Source organism: Muntiacus reevesi, chromosome 10, assembly GCF_963930625.1.
Source record: "Muntiacus reevesi chromosome 10, mMunRee1.1, whole genome shotgun sequence".
Classification (NCBI taxonomy): Eukaryota; Metazoa; Chordata; class Mammalia; order Artiodactyla; family Cervidae; genus Muntiacus; species Muntiacus reevesi.
Genome location: NC_089258.1, coordinates 73,539,070 through 73,555,034, shown reverse-complemented (window position 1 = coordinate 73,555,034; position 15,965 = coordinate 73,539,070). Strand labels below are relative to the sequence as shown.

The 15,965-nt window shown below is 50.7% G+C and overlaps 1 non-coding gene across 1 annotated transcript; it reads right to left on the bottom strand.

The window, feature by feature from the left end:
- Positions 1-14,851: 14,851 nt before the first annotated feature.
- TRNAW-CCA (transfer RNA tryptophan (anticodon CCA)) lies at positions 14,852-14,924 on the bottom strand. Its single transcript has one exon. It is a non-coding gene; the product is annotated as a tRNA-Trp (tRNA).
- Between the last annotated feature and the right edge of the window lie 1,041 nt (positions 14,925-15,965).

The following is a 15,965-nucleotide window of genomic DNA, read 5'->3' as shown; positions in this document are numbered from 1 at the left end:
TCTTCCCGCGGGAGGACACTCCCTAGCAGAGGGTCTGGCACACGGCGATGCCACCAAACTCTGGTCATCAACAGTCTCCTTCTCTGTCTTCTTCACTCAGCCTCCCTGGTCAACACCAGCAGAGTGTCCAGATAAGGAGTTCCCAGGGCCTGGGCAAGGAACAAGAGCTGGAAGACAAAGAAGAGCCTGGGGTCTGGGAGGACCACAAGAAGCAGGCCAGCCTGTCCCACAGCTCCTACTCGCTTCCCTCCACAGCTCTCTTGGTTTTCATGCTCTTTTCCTTCTGATTTCTCTTGCTCTCTCCCCAGCCCCAGACCCTGCCACAGGCTGTGCTAGAACCAGCTTCCTCCAGGGCAAGAGAATCTCGGGGCACAGACCAGGCTCAGAGGAAGTGAGTGACACACACAGTCTCACTTGATGATTTCAGCACAAACTCAAAGTTGTTTCTTCAAGGTCGTCTGTGGTTTCCTTCTTTCGAGCTGGCCGAGGTTTTCTTTAGCCCACATGCTTTAGCAGCTTGTCCATAGTTCTCTCTTGCTGGGTTTCAGAAGTGGCAAAGTCCCATTCTGAAAGCCCTTCAGGTAGCCATGTGGGGTTTGACGTGTGAAGCCCTTGGAACTCGAATTCAGAGTCAAACGGATCAAGATCAAGGGGATGACGGAGCTTTGGTGCCTCAGAGTTGGGGGCATCTGGGCAGGTCAGATGGGGAAAGATATTCAAGCTACCATTAGTTTTCAGAATCACGGGAGGCTCACAGACCCACGGTCAGTGTGCTCATGTCTATGGACGTGTTGGGTGGGTTGGGGGCTGCATGATAACTGCCTCTACCCACCAGGCCTCAAAGTTCTTGATGTCTTCAGGGTCACACTCCTTGGCATTTCCTTCTAGGCACATACTGTCTGGTCAAAAATTCCCACTTAAACAGCCTCTCCTGCCCTGGATCTTTTTCCTTTAATTTTTAGCATCCTGAGAATTGTATATGTCATGGCACTTATTTTAGCTGATCTAGGATGCCTGATCAAGCGCTCAGCGGTGCCATTTTCTTTCTCCAGGACTGGAACTGCATTGGACCTTGGGCTTCCTTGGTGACTCAGACAATAAACAATCTGCCTGAAATGCAGGCTGATCCCTGATTTGGGAAGATCCCCTGGAGGAGGAAATGGCAACCTGCCCCAGTATTCTTGCCTGGAGAATTCCATGGACAGAGGAGCCTGGCAGGCTACAGTCCATGGACTTGCAGAGAGTTGGACATGACTGAGTGACCAACACTTGGATCTAACAAGAAGACAAAGAGAGGCTCTGGATCCAGGGCCTGGAACAGGCTGGACTGATTGGCCGCTGAGAAGCTGAACATGCTTGCCATAAAGGTGTGAACATTCTATTGGAAAACTTCCTGTTTTCCAATGTGGTTTTCTGGATAAGCTTGATAGAGAGTGGTGGTCTTCCATCTAACATCCCATGTGTGTAAGCGTGAGTGTGTGAATGCTTGTCATATTGAAAAATTTCAAACTTTATGTAGTGGTTTCTTTTCTCACCAGGGTCTCTGTTTGTGTGAAACTTTCATTTTACAGCTTTGGCTGTTAATTCATCACAGGCACCACCATCAATAAATATTTATTGGGCTTTCACTGGGCTCAGCATGTTGAAATAAGAACTCTATATTTGACTCAAGGGGAACCAATAGCAGTTGGGGGTAGGTTTGGGGAGGGGGGGCCGGGAGAAACACTCATTGCCATCTCTGACAACCCTGAGGTTTGGTAACCGTATAACTAAAATAATGGGGTCCATCTGACACCCATTAGGCCATCAGCTATGGGACGCATGAGTCGTCATGAAGGTAGTCATCCTCAGAAAACCCACCCAATGTGTGACAGTGCACATCTTCAAGGCTCATGTCCATCTGGGGACTCAGTGCTGCAAAGGGATGAAGTGGGCCTTCCTAGTGCCTGTGAAAGCAAATATAGTGGACCCTTGGACAACTCTGGGGTTAGGAGCACTGACTGACAGGCTACATGGTAGAAAATGCACATATAACTTATAGTTGGTCCTCCAAGTCTGTGGTTCTTCAGTATCCACGGTTCTGTACCTGCAATTTCAAATAACAACAGGTCACATAGCTCTGTATTATTTATTTGAAAAAAAAAAAGTGACTATAACTGGACCCAGGCAGTCCACTTGTATTGTAGATCTTGTTATCCAAGGACCCGCTGTATTTGCTGAATGAGTGATGGCTGCCATTTGATTTTGGAGTTTAAGAGGTGCCTTGACACCAGGGAAGATTGAAGCCTGTCAAGGCTTTGGCAGGAGAGGACCCAGTCTCCTTTTTTGACAAGTATATCCATGACAGCCTGGAGGGGTCTCCTCTTGGTGGGCACCCCGGAGTTGTGTGGGCTGGGAGGATACTGGAGGGAGGGCTGTGTGCCTCGCATGGAGCCCTAGTTAATCAGACCAGAAACAGCTGGCCCGCCACAGCAGTGATTCAGGCCTCCTGGGGGATTTTCTTTAACTTTATGAAGATGAACATGGTTCTGAGAATTCCCTTCAGACCTGGGCTTCCTGCTAATTGCCTCTATATTTATGGGAAGATGGGAAGACCATGGCAGGAGGCTACAGAGTAGAGTCTGTGTTCAGGCACCTGGCCCTGGCCCTAGTGGGAGTCATGAAAACGTAGATCTGAGCCCTGAGGGGTGGAGATGCTCTTTCTGAGAGGTGGGCAACCTATTATTATTCCTACTACAGTTTCCAAGTTCAAGCTCATACTGTTTGTCACACAACAGGTAAATAAATTGAGAGATGAGTTTTTGGGACAAGGGACTTCTTTGGAAAGTTGTTGGGACTTTATTTGGAAAGCCAGCAGACCGAGAAGATGGTCGACTGGTATCCTAAAGAACCATCTAACCCAAGTCAGATTTCTGGCTACTTTTATACTAAAAGGAGGGGGTGTGGCTGGTTGTTACATCCTTTTTGGTGCAGGAATCCTTTGTTCTTCCAGTTGTCCAAGTGGCTCTGATCACACCTCCAGCAAGACAAAGGTTATTCTCTGTTTGGCAACTCTTTATCTGTATAGGCATGGGAAAATGTTTTGCCTTTTAAAGTCAGAGCCTTGAGAATGGGCTTCCTGTATATTTCAGGCCACAGGCAACATTCTTTTACAAAAGGTGCAGAACCAGCATGACTCAGCACAGGCCCCAGAGCGCAAAGGTTAGATAGAGCTGAAGGAATAGATCCAATATGGAGTCAGGCTTGTTCTCTGTTACACTACTATTCCTCTTGTACAAAAGAGACACCAAAAGAAAACCAGGAGTGGTTGTGTGTCCAAGCTAATACTGTCAGAACAGGATCCTAGAATCGGTTCAGATTCTCCACTTCCATGGCAGGGTGGGGCGGGCAATCAAGCGGAGCTGAACATCCTAGAAGATGCTGTTCATGCCTCCCAAGCTCTTTTTCCCCGCGGTTAAATTGGCGGTGTGCCTGGGTGCTCAGTTGCTTCAACCATGTCTGATTCTTTGCGACCCTATAGACTGTAGCCCACCAGGCTCCTCTGACCATGGGATTCTCCAGGAAAAAATACTGGGGTGGGTTGCCATGCCCTCCTCCAGGGGATCTTCCTGACCCAAGGATCAAACCTGTGTCTTCTGTCTTTCCTGCATTTCAGGCAGACTCTTTACTGTTGAGCCATGAGGGAAGCCTGAAATTGGTGGTGTGAAAGGTAAAGAGGGCTGATAGGGAAGCATGGAACTGTGGCCCGTTGCCTGGCTCCACATTTACTTCTAGTTTAGCTGTGGAGCTTCAGTTTCCCTATGTGTGAAGTGAGCATAATGGTACCTCTCTCGGAGGGTTGTTGGGGGCAGCAAATGAAAGAATAGCATGTGAGAAGATTTGCATTATGCCCGAAGGACAAGTTAGTGATTCATAACTCTTAGATGCCATTCTAAGGAGGCAGTCGAGTGGTTAAGAATATAGGCTTGGACCCTGACCAGCTGAGCCAGAAAGGTTGATTGACTCTCCCGGTCACCCAGCGGGTGAGGACAGGCACGGTGAATCCCCCAGTTACGGGCTCTTCCCAGGCCTCTTCAAGCTGGGGCTTCTGATCAGGGAACCATGCCGGGACTATCCAGGACCAGAGCTGGTGCCAGGAGTTACTATCTTGGGAGCTGGCATGATGTGACTTCCTGGTCTCCCCGGACAGCTATCAGGTGAGGGGCAAAGCCTTGGAGGGGGTCTGGGGCTGCTGCTCCTTGACCCCTGCCTAAGACAGCTCTGGGGTGAGCCGTAGAAGCTGCCCGGCTACCCACAATCCAGCGGGGGCAGCTGCCTCCGGGCGGAGCGGAAGTCACAGGGCCCCGGGCAGGGTGGGGGTGCCCCCGGCGCCCTGCGGATCTTGGCGTGGCTCTCTGTCAAGCCTTTGTTGGTGCCTGGTTCCTCCATAAAGCCATTATGTACCGGGGGAATTAATCATGCCGTTAGGTAAGCATTATGGCACTTTTATGGCAGCTTTGAAGCTAATCTGTCACTAATGCTGGCTGGATTATCATGATTTCTTGCAGTTGTGATTCATTAACTCGAGGCCTAATAGTAATTCTATTAAACATCTTCCATCACTGTTTGCCCCGACATGTCCCCACGCTCCATTCTATATTGCAGCTGCAGTGGCACCTCTGGCAGCCTGTGTGGTCTCCAAAGAGGGGGCCCTGAGGAGATGGACAGGTCCCCCCCGCCAGCTAGATACCACCCAACGGTGCGTCCGTCCGCAGCCCAAGCCCGGAGAGCGTGTCTCCTCCCCACCCAGCCGGACTTCTCAGTCGACGCTCGCTTTTCTCGCAGAGGAGGCCCCGGGGCCTCTCCCGAAACGCCCGTCTCGCTGAGGTCAGGCTGTGCGGAGGTGGAGATGGGGCTGAGGCGACCGCTGAGTCTCAGAGGAGGACGGGCACCCCACACGTCCACAGGTGACTCAGACCAGCAGGCCCACCTGCGGCGGAAGTGAGTCTGCGGCTGAGGGGGAGACAGAGATGACAGAGATACAGCAAGAGAGAGCGAGCGAGCGAGAAACAGGAGGGGCTGAAGAAAGCTGGTCACACCTGGCTCTTTCCACTCCGGCTCGAAGCTCATGACTGCGGGCACCGAGGCAGGCGGTGGGGACAGGAAGTGGCGGTGGCCCACGCCGGCTGCTGCCCTGCCAGCATTAATAAAATTCCTCAGTGAGGTTTTTCAGCAAGAAATGGTTCTCTGAGGCGGGCTGTTCTCTGCAAAAGGTCAGCTTCGGGGCACGGCTTGACGGATGGGCTTCGAGCCGGCAAGAGAAAGCAAGTGGAGGAGAAGGGGCCACCGGGGGGTGGGGTGGAGGGCTGGGAAGAAGCCGGGGAGGATCGGAGCACGAACTGGGCCCCGGCGGCAGCATCTCGTTCCTGAATCTGCACCATCCATCAAGGCTGGCCCTGATATCTCCACAATTTGTAATGCCCCCGCCTCCCCCCTGCTGAGCTGCCCAAGTGGGCAAGCCCTGACCCCTCTGGCCCTCATTCAGGCCTCCGCTGCCGCCCGCGTGATGGATGGCCTCTCGTAACACCCCCACCTCCCCAGGCTCGCCTCACCACAGCTGGGGAAACATGGGCAGGTAGAGGGGTCAAGCCCAGGGCAGCCACAGCGACCCAGGCTCCGAGGCCAAGGGACCTTGTGTTCCCAGCCGCAGCAGCAGGTGATGCCAGGGCTAGAGAAATAGAACCGGGAGAGGAAGAGAGGAGAACATTCCAAGTCTATAAGGAGAAAATGAAAAAAAAAAACAAAAAAACCCCTCTCTTGCCTCCTGAGGTCTTCCAAGACTTCTAAAAATCTCCAGCGCGGTGTGAAGTCTCCCGAGCGCGGCTCCGACACTGCCTGCTCTGATCCATCTGTGTTTTCTCACGCCTGTGCGCTTGAAGAACCACTGAAATGGAAAACAAGTTAAAAAATACATAGATGTATATAGAGAGACGGAGAAAGAGAGGACAGTGCTTTGCCGCCTGGGTTTGCTTTTTTTTTTTTTTGTCAGTGTTTGTTGTAGGAAAAAGTGTATAAAAACAAACCTCAGACAACTGGAGTGAATGTTCTTGACACATCAGCCGGGTAGAAGTCAGGATCCAGAGCGTGCCTCCTTCCGGTGCTGGGCAGCGCTGGGAGGAGAAGGAGGCTTGCTCCCCAGGCTCCAGCTTCTAGGGATACTCGCTGCTTCCTGTTCAGGGGGAGACGGGCCTTCTGGGGGTGGTCACGAACTGTGCTAAGCTGAAGATGGGCCAGCAGGGAAACGTGTGTAGGGGTATGTGTATGTGTATGTATGTGTGTAGACGTGTATATGTGTACATGCGTAGATATGTACATGTGTAGGTGTATACGTGTGGCTATGTGTGTGTAGGTATGTGTGTGTGTGTAGGCATGTATATGTGTACACGTCTAGTCAAGTATGTGTGTATGTGTACATGCATAGGTATGTATGTGTGTTATGCATATGTTGTGTATGTTCATGTATACACGAACACCTGTAGGCATGTATATGTGTTACGTACGTGTGCACATGTATATGTGCATGTATTTGTATATGTCTGTGTATGAGTGCATATGTATGCATGTGTTTGTGTGTATATCTGTGTATGTATATATGTCTATGTGTATGCATGTATGTCTATGTGAATGTGTATGTGCAGGGGTGTCTGTATGTGTCTATGGGTGTGTGTACATGTCTGCCTGTATATGCACACATGTGTTTCTGTGGGTCTCTGTGTGTGGGTGTCTGTGTGTCTATGGGTCTCTGTGAGTACATCTGTCTATATGTACGTATGTGTTTCTGTGGGTCTGTGTGAGTGTGCCTGTGTGTGGGGGTGTCTGTATGTGTCTATGCCTATATGTGAGTGTGTCTGTGTATAAATGCACACATGTGTTTCTGTGGGTCTCTGTGTGTTTCTGTGGGTCTGTGTCTGTTCTGTGGGTCTTGTGTGTGCCTGTGTGTGTGTGGGTATCTGTGAGTGTGTCTGTGTGTATATGCACACGTGTGTTTCTGTGGGTCTGTGTGTGCCTGTGTGTGTGGGAGTGTCTGTGAGTGTGTCTGTGTGTGTATGCACACACGTGTTTCTGTGGGTCTGTGTGTGTGCCGTGTGTGTGTGGGTGTCTGTGAGTGTGTCTGTGTGTGTATGCACACACGTGTTTCTGTGGGTCCGTGTGTGTGTGTGCCTGTGTGTGTGGGGGGGTGTCTGTGAGTGTGTCTGTGTGTGTATGCACACACGTGTTTCTGTGGGTCTGTGTGTGTGTGTGTGCCGTGTGTGTGGGGGTGTCTGTGAGTGTGTCTGTGTGTGTATGCACACATGTGTTTCTGTGGGTCCGTGTGTGTGTGTGCCTGTGTGTGGGGGGGTGTCTGTGAGTGTGTCTGTGTGTATACGCATACACGTGTTTCTGTGGGTCTGTGTGTGTGGGGGTGTCTGTGAGTGTGTCTGTGTGTGTATGCACACACGTGTTTCTGTGTGCCTGTGTGTGTGGGGGTGTCTGTGAGTGTGTCTGTGTGTGTATGCACACACGTGTTTCTGTGGGTCTGTGTGTGTGTGGGTGTCTGTGAGTGTGTCTGTGTGTGTATGCACACACGTGTTTCTGTGGGTCTGTGTGTGCCTGTGTGTGGGGGGGTGTCTGTGAGTGTGTCTGTGTGTATATGCACACATGTGTTTCTGTGGGTCTATGTGTGTGTGTGTGTGCCGTGTGTGTGGGGGTGTCTGTGAGTGTGTCTGTGTGTATATGCACACATGTGTTTCTGTGGGTCTATGTGTGTGTGTGTGTGTGCCTGTGTGTGGGGGGGTGTCTGTGAGTGTGTCTGTGTGTGTATGCACACATGTGTTTCTGTGGGTCTGTGTGTGTGTGTGTGCCGTGTGTGTGTGGGTGTCTGTGAGTGTGTCTGTGTGTATACGCACACACGTGTTTCTGTGGGTCTGTGTGTGTGGGGGTGTCTGTGAGTGTGTCTGTGTGTGTATGCACACACGTGTTTCTGTGGGCCTGTGTGTGTGGCGCTGCAGAGGCCTGTGTCTGCCGCAGAGAGGATCAGGTGAGCGTTCAGTTCCGCATGGGTGAACTCACCCTTGGCCTTGACAGCTGGGGAAACCCGCTCTCGGAACCACAGCAGATGCCCCTGATAACTTCCTCTTGGAAATTTCAGGGTCTGAGCAGCAGGGTCCAGGAGAGAGGGTCCAGGCGAGGGATTCTGGGGATCCTGGCTTTTTGAAGGAATTGGACCGAGAGAATGGAGCAGCTGGGGTGTCAGGGAGAGGGGCTGGGGGCTGGGAGCAGGAGAGGGGGTGGAATCGGAGACTGAGAGGCCAGTGGCAGGCGGGAGGAGGGAGAGGAAACAGGCGCTGAGAGAAAGATCCAAGAGAGAGGCGGTCCCGGGGCAGGAGTCAGCAGGGAGAGAGAGAGGAAATTTAATGAGGGCAGCTTGAAGGCCAGCTTTAACCAACAGCTGGCGGGGGGCTGGGTTTGATCTCCCTGTGAGTCAGGAGTTTGATTAATCGTGGCCTGTGGACGAGGCAGGACACCTGGTCTGCTGCTGAGCTCTTTGATCTCCCGGGTTTCTCAGGACCCGTGGGAGGGGAGTTGCAGGAGTGAGCAACTCCCAGGGCCCTGGACAGCCTCTCAGGGCACTCCCCGGGAAGGGAGGCTGAGGCCTGGGGCAGGCCCGGAGGCTATACAAAGGGAGGCCTGGGGTCGTTCGCCCTTGTGAGTGGAGCCCCCCATAGGGAAGGGATGGAGGAGGCCTTTGAAGGGGAAGGTTTCCCCCAGATCTCGGGGGTGATTCTGTGATGAGGGCTCCCCCACCCTCTGTTGCTGCAAGGGAACAGCAGAACCATTTGCACAAAATCCTGTGCTGTTGCCTGTGGCTGCAGGCCGGTTTAATGGAGGAGACTGCTCTTCGAGGGGTGCAAGAAGAAGGGGAGGTGTAGGGCTCCCTGGAATGCCTCCATTTTCTGCATGTTGGATGGAAATGGATTTGAGAAAAGAAAGCGACATATTGCCAAAAAAAAAAAAAAAACCCCAAGAAGAAGGAAAAAAGGAACTAAAACCCTAATGCCCTTAAAAAAGAAAACCAGAAAAAAAAAGTCATATATTATGTCTTTGGACTAAATCCATTGGTGTTCTGCCAATTTCAAATAATAGTGTAACTCGATTAAGAAACTTGAAAGGATTTAAAGTCGCTGGCTTTCCTGACTCTTCTCTGAGACGGCTCCACAAGTCACTGTCTTCACCAGGCTAATTTGTTCCTGGATTTTTCAATCTTCTGCAAGTTGGTGATGACGTTTATGACTTGGTCGCCATATTGAAAGGGTTCATGATTTCTTGGGCTCGTGACTTCCACCTGGAATTTTGAGGTGCCTGGAAATAGGACCCTGAATATGTCCTACAGTTGAAAAAATACGTGTGTGAGTGCACCTATGAGTAACTTCTTCCAGTTTTACCTGCCCTCGGCTCTCCTGTTGCCTGGCAAACTCCAGCTTATCGCTGCCTTAGGTCTCAGGGAGGGGCCCACCTGAGTATCACAAACACGTCTCCCTAGAGGTCAGCTGGCATGCAGGACTTATAAGGGTAGGGCTCCAAAGGATCTGGTGCCCGGCAGCAGAGGAAATTCCGGAAGTGAAAGAGAACAAGTTTTCCAGTGGGTTTAGAGCTCTGACCAAACGACATCAATGCACTTTGGAAGGCAGTCATAGGGCAGGGCAGTGGGCACCAGCCTTGTACCCCAAAGCCCAGCTCCCCGATCACTAGCTGAGCGACCTGGGCCTGCCCCCTGTAATACCCAGGGCTTGTGTCCTCATCTATAAAATGGGGTAATGAGAAGTTCTTGACTCCCAGGCTTGTTGTGTGGCTTAAAAGCATTAGTAGTGGGAGAGCTCCCTGTAAACGAGGAAGCCTTCCATGAACTGCCGGCACTAGAATCACGGCTTCCAGTACAGAAACCCGGGTCTCTTTAAACACTCGTGTTGACAGCAGGGATGTTTTAATTTCAGACAGGGCTTGTTCATGGAAGGTATTCGACAGTGGAATCCCATGTTATCTGCTCCCCACCCAGGGCACCTGCTCTCCTATAATTATTATTTACTAATAAACATATTTTGTTTGCAAAGCTTCCATTAAACCTGGCTGAAATCCTCTACCTTCTGGCCTGGCTTTTCTGGGGGCACTGAGACAGGAGTGGCTGGGGCTTCCCTCTGGGTCAGGGGCGGGCGGGGGGAGCTCCTCATCTGTGGGTGGCTGCACCTGCCCTTCCAGGGAGGTCACAGCCAGTGTGACCTGTGGGTCTCTGTGGTGCAGTAACTGTGTTCTCCCGTCTGATCCTCCTGCCCTAGCCTGCTTGGCTTGTCTGGGAGAGGAAGGCTGCATCCCTTGGGCCCGGGCTTCCTGGAGTCCCACAGCTGTTCTTCCTTGCTTGTCTCTGGTCGTCAGATGAACAGACATCCCTACTGTGGACAGGCCCCCCGCATGGTGCTTGGATCTCAGGCTCCAGTTCAAAAGCTGGCTGTGATGTCAGGCATGTAAGACACATGTATGATCACTCTGTGGACTAGTGGTCTCCACCCGGTTTGTACGCCGAAGTTACTTGGAATGGTTACAATGCCAAAGCCTGGGTCCCACGTCTAGAAACTCTGATTTCATTTGTCTAGAGCAGCGGTCCCCAACCTTGTTGGCCCCAGGGACCAGTTTTGTGGAAGACAATCTTTTCTGCAGACGGGGTTGGAGCGGGAATGGTTCAGGCAGTAACGCGAGCGGTGGGGAGTCGTGGACGAAGCTTAGGTCACTGGCTGGTGGCTCACCTCCTGCTGTGCAGTCCAGTTCCAAACAGGCTTCAGACCAGTACCAGTTCAGGGACTGGGGTTTAGGGACCTCTAGTTTAGCGTCAGATCTTAGTATCAAAAGCCAGGTGGCTCTTATGTATAGTCAGGGTTAAGAAATACCAGTGCTTCTCAGATTTAATGTTTCATACTCATCTCCCAGGGGGTCTTATTAAAAGGCAGATTCTGAGTCCATCTGTGTGGGACAATGGAACTTGAGCATTGCTAACGACTGTGGCAATCCGTGCATGGGCCACATTTTAGGGAGCAAGGATCTTTCTTTTCCTAATCCTGATAGCTCAGTGCGTCTGGCCATGGCCAGGGATGGCTGACCTGGGAAGCAGGTGGAGATGAACATAGGAAGAAACCTGCGAGCCAACTCCAGAGGCTTGCTTGAGTGTGTTCCTGCCAGCTACCAACTGTAGAATCTTTCATTTACCCCACCAAACACACACACACGCACATGCACCCCTCCTTCTGAATCTGTTCTTGAATACCCACATAAATAGCAACCAGAAGATTTCCAATATTTCATTATCTTTCCAGGTTTCTTACTTTATCCTGTGAAGATATCTAAATGAATGAAAACATTTGCTGTAGAACATTAAGGTGCCAGGCCATGAATTAATTATCTATTTGTAATACCTAACTGGAAATAACCCCTAATCTGGACTTGTAAATAGTCAGCCTTGGGACCCTTATGTGACCAAATGAAATCCCTTAGAGGTGACTATGATAACAGCAAATCCCAGTGAGCCTGCAAGTCAATAGCTACTAACACTAGCTTATCTGTGAGAGGGAGACAGATCTGACCATGGCACAAAGGCTTCTGAGTCATGGGAGAGGGTCTTGCAGATAGAAGTTAGCCTGGAAGATCACCCCCTCCTAATTACAGGCATGTATATAAATGCCTATATACATTTATAAATGCCTATATACATATATAAATGCCTACTGCCTTTCTCATCACGGTTACAGGAATTTGGGGAGTGTGGGGACAGGCAATTTTGCAGAGAACATTGACAAAGTAGGTTTTCCATGGGTTAGCATCATGCTTATACATTCTGTGATTTTGTGGAATAATACACAGAAAAAGGAATAAGCAGAGTTGATGAAGACTCCATGAAAGAGAGAACTTTGAACAACTGAGAGTGAGTTTTCTAAGACTGTTGGCTCAGACCCAGGGAGGGGTGGGTGTGATATGTAGAGGTCTGGGCCTGGGTGTATGAGCCTGGGGCCGCTCTGGGTGGCATGCACCATCCGATCAGCAGAGGGTGAACATTAGGACCTCCAGGGAAGAAGCAAGCCTTGAGGTGACCTGTGTTGGAGAATTTCACTAGTCAATCAAGGATACGAATTTTACCAGACAGTTGAGGGACGGTAGTGGACACCAGAACCACACGGAAACCATGTCTATATTTTTGGTTGTGCTGTTCCACTGGGCTTCAACCAAACTGTTCCATAAATAGCGTAGAGTGTTCTTTAGTTGAGGTTAAGGTCTTCTTTCTCAGTTGCCTTCTATCATCTTTCTACAGTCAGGTGTTATTGCAGACCTGTGTCAAGACAGGATGAACCCAGCAGCAAATCACTTCTGATATCCTGGTGTACCGGGCAGTCAGGGGGAGTAGCCACTTTAGTGAGAGATTCCTGTATACAGCTTATTCTTGCCTGAAGGTGGTACCAATTCCCTAAGATGCAAAGGACGAATCCACGCAGGCTTCAGTGGGTTTGTCTGAGCCCATCAGCCCGCAAGAAGCCTGGACAGAAATTGACATGTGCCATTCCAGAAACCTTATTTCATTGCTCATTTCCCCTCCAACAATCCCCTTCCTCTGCCACCTCTTCTTTCACTGCTCTGGAATCCTGGTCCCAGATGTGACTTTCTATGTTTCCTTTGGCTGGGAATTTGCCGTTTTCCCATAACCCAGTTGGGTTGCCTGTTAGTGAAACCAAAAAAAAAAAAAAAAAAAAACAACAAACCCTCCAACTTTCTGGGAAGACATCTAATTAAATTCCCAAAGAGGGACAAGGAAAGCCCCCTCTGAGACAGACAGAGACAGCCTCCTAAAACATAATCACCCCGGCAGAGAAAGTGCCCCGGATAAGCTTGGGGGAATGGGTAACATGGTGTTCTGTTTCTTAATGTCCTCTGCAAAGAAGCTGGCCCTGGGTTTAAAATAGCCCTCTGGTCAAAGCAACTATTTAAAGAGTATTGGGGTCTGAGAAATGCAAAACAAAGTGTTGTTGATTAAAAACACATGGTTTGTTCTCGAGGCTCGAGGCGAGAGTAGCCAGCAAAATCAAATGTGACAGTGTTTTGGCTTTTTCTATCCCACAAGACATGATGGTGATTTATTAGAGTGATGTCAGCTGTGGTTAAAAAAAGTTTGCTGTGTTGTCTTAATAAAAAGAGGCTTTACCTTGGAGCTGTCAAACTCCCTGCCTCCTCTGGCTTAAGGCAGGCGCTGCTGGGCCCTCGGCCCTTATATGGGGGGGAGGGCTTCTCCCCAAGGGGCAAACCTCTGCCTTGGGGGGAGGTCACAAGGCCACAGGGCACGGAGTTCTTCTCGGTAGAGCCGCGGGACGGCCTTTGAGGGGAGCTGCAGCCCACTCTTGGCTCGTTCGGCTTTGAGGATGAAGGCGCTGACTTGGCTTGGAGCGAGAGTGTGGCCTGACTGTGTTGACTGGCGGGGCCTGGTTGGAGGGAAGCACGTGGCCTTCCCCGGGTCACAGTGACTTAGGCCTGGGCGGGATGGATAATCTGCTGGTAGGCGAGGAGAAGCCGGGCTGCTGGCTGAATAGGAGGAGAGTTTCTTAGCCGAAGCTCTTTGGCTTTATGAGGAAGAGAAACCCCTCGGATGAATTCAGGTAAACAGGATCTATTGAGGGAACACCACAGCTCCCCTCTCAGACAGCTGTGGGGAGACAGGCTGTCTGGGGAATGAGGTGGGCAGCAGGTGGAAGCAGCTTCTTTCTTCTACCTTCCACGGAACCATTCAGTCTCTGATGCGCTTTGTTTTTGTGCCCGTCCCCCTGAGGGGTCTCCTTAGGGAGCATCTTGGTTTGTACTTCTTCATGGCTTTGGCTGTGCCCTGAGTGGCAGGACCACTTGTATCAACTTTGCCCTGATGCTACACAACCACGGTTTTGTCCATCATCTTTCTTCACTGAGTCTCACTGGCCCAGTTCTAAATTCTGGAGAGAAAATCCAGTTGGCATAGCGTCCCGCGTGCATCTCTGGTCCAGTCGGCAGTAGCTCGTGGAGTGGTCAGTCTGGAGGGGAGCCCTTCTGGGAGGCAGGGGCCTAGAGGTGATGGTAGGGGGTTGGCTGCGGACGAAAACCCTATGTATTACCAGGGCAGTTGAAGGAAGCAACCTCAGGGGTGTGTGTGTGTGTTTGTCCTAAGGATCTAGGACTTTCTAGGAGCGAGAATGCCTCTCCCTCTTTATTCGGTAAGAAGGATAAGTGTCCTGCTGGGAAGATGAAATCCACCAAACACCTTTAATTCTTTCCCAGAGACACACCCAGGAAGTGAGAAGAAGACATTATTATTTTTTCAATTAATCTATGGATTTCTCCCCAAATTTAGAAGAAACACATACATGACTATAGAAAACTTGGAAAACAGAAACCCATGAAGGTGGAAGGAGAAAAGCCGCCATGATCCGAGATAACTGCTGTTAACATACTGCTGTGTTTCCTTCTATCCCTTTTTTTTTTCTAAGTACTAGCCTGAGGCTCTGTGAACGATGTGGGCTGCCGATTTATCTTTTGACTCTAATTATATGTCTTCAGACTCTAGGACTTTAGGATTGCTTTAAATGTATTCTTATAATTTTCCCTGAGAACACAGGGTTGTTTTCCCCTTGTTCTTTCACCTTTTCCTAGACGAGGCACCTTGAACAGAATCAACACTGGCTAGTCCGTCTACACTGCCTCCCTACTTTTGTGCAGATCAGCACTTTAATATTTATTTATTTGGCTGTGCTGGGTCTTAGCTGTGGCAAGTAGGGTTTACTTCCCTGACCAGGGATTGAACCTGGGCCCCCTGCATTGGGAGCCTGGAGTCTTAGCCACTGGACCATCAGGGAAGCCCCAGGGATGATCTTTTTAAAGCCCCAAATCTCTTCTCACTAGTCTTCACAGAAGATCCTCTACTGGTTATCCCCTGCATTTAGGATAAGGGAGATAAAACCTGTGACATGGACCTCTGGATCACTGGAAGACTATTCTCAGCCACACGCCCTTTTTGGCAACTCTTGGACTGGCTCAGGCACGTTCCCCTCTTGCAAACGCCATTCCTGTTGTTCAAGAGCTTGACTCTCCTCTTTGACCTGAAGGCTGAGTTCCATGTGGCTTCCTCAGAGAAGCCTGTTCCGGCAGTGACCTCTTGGAGGTCCCCAGCATCCCCTGGAGCTTTTCTTCAGAGCAAGGATCGCAGTATGCACTTACGTATTTGTTCGTTTGGTTATTACATAACGTCTGCCGCCTGAAGAGACAGGAATGCTCCCTGAGGCAGGGCATTTGTTTCCGAGGCTGCCGAGTCCTGGTCTTGCTGTGGTTCCCGCGTCAACCACCACCCCACCTCCCACCCTGTGACTGCCGGTCATGGATTAGGGCCTCCTTCAGTGCTTGTTGGATGAAGGAGTGGGGGGGGTGCTTCCCTGGTGCCTAAGAGTGAAGGGTCTCCATGCAGTGGCAGAGTGGGTTGGGAGGTCTAGCGAGAGGACGTGGTTTTGCATAAACCCCTGGGTAAGTGTGCTATCACATGTGAGTTCCGCAGAGCTGCACGCACATGGCGCTTGGTGACCGCGGTGCTGAGCTTGAAGCCTGCCCGCTGAGATGCTGTGGATAAGGCCGCTGAGCAAGGCGGGTGTTCATCTGTTCCTTGATGGGGCTCTGCCACTTTCTACTGCGAGCATCCTGTGGGCAAACTTCATTCTAGAGCATGAATTCTAGAGAGTTCACTCTGCCAGCCGCCAAGGCTCCTAGGATTGGGCGTGGCCACGCAGCAGGGCTCCCAGCCTCTGAATCACCATGGTGGTGTGCTCCAGCTGCACCATGACCCTTGCCTAAGTTAAAGGAAGATATAGCTTCCCTAGAACCTGTAACTGTTGGTACCCTTCTAGAGA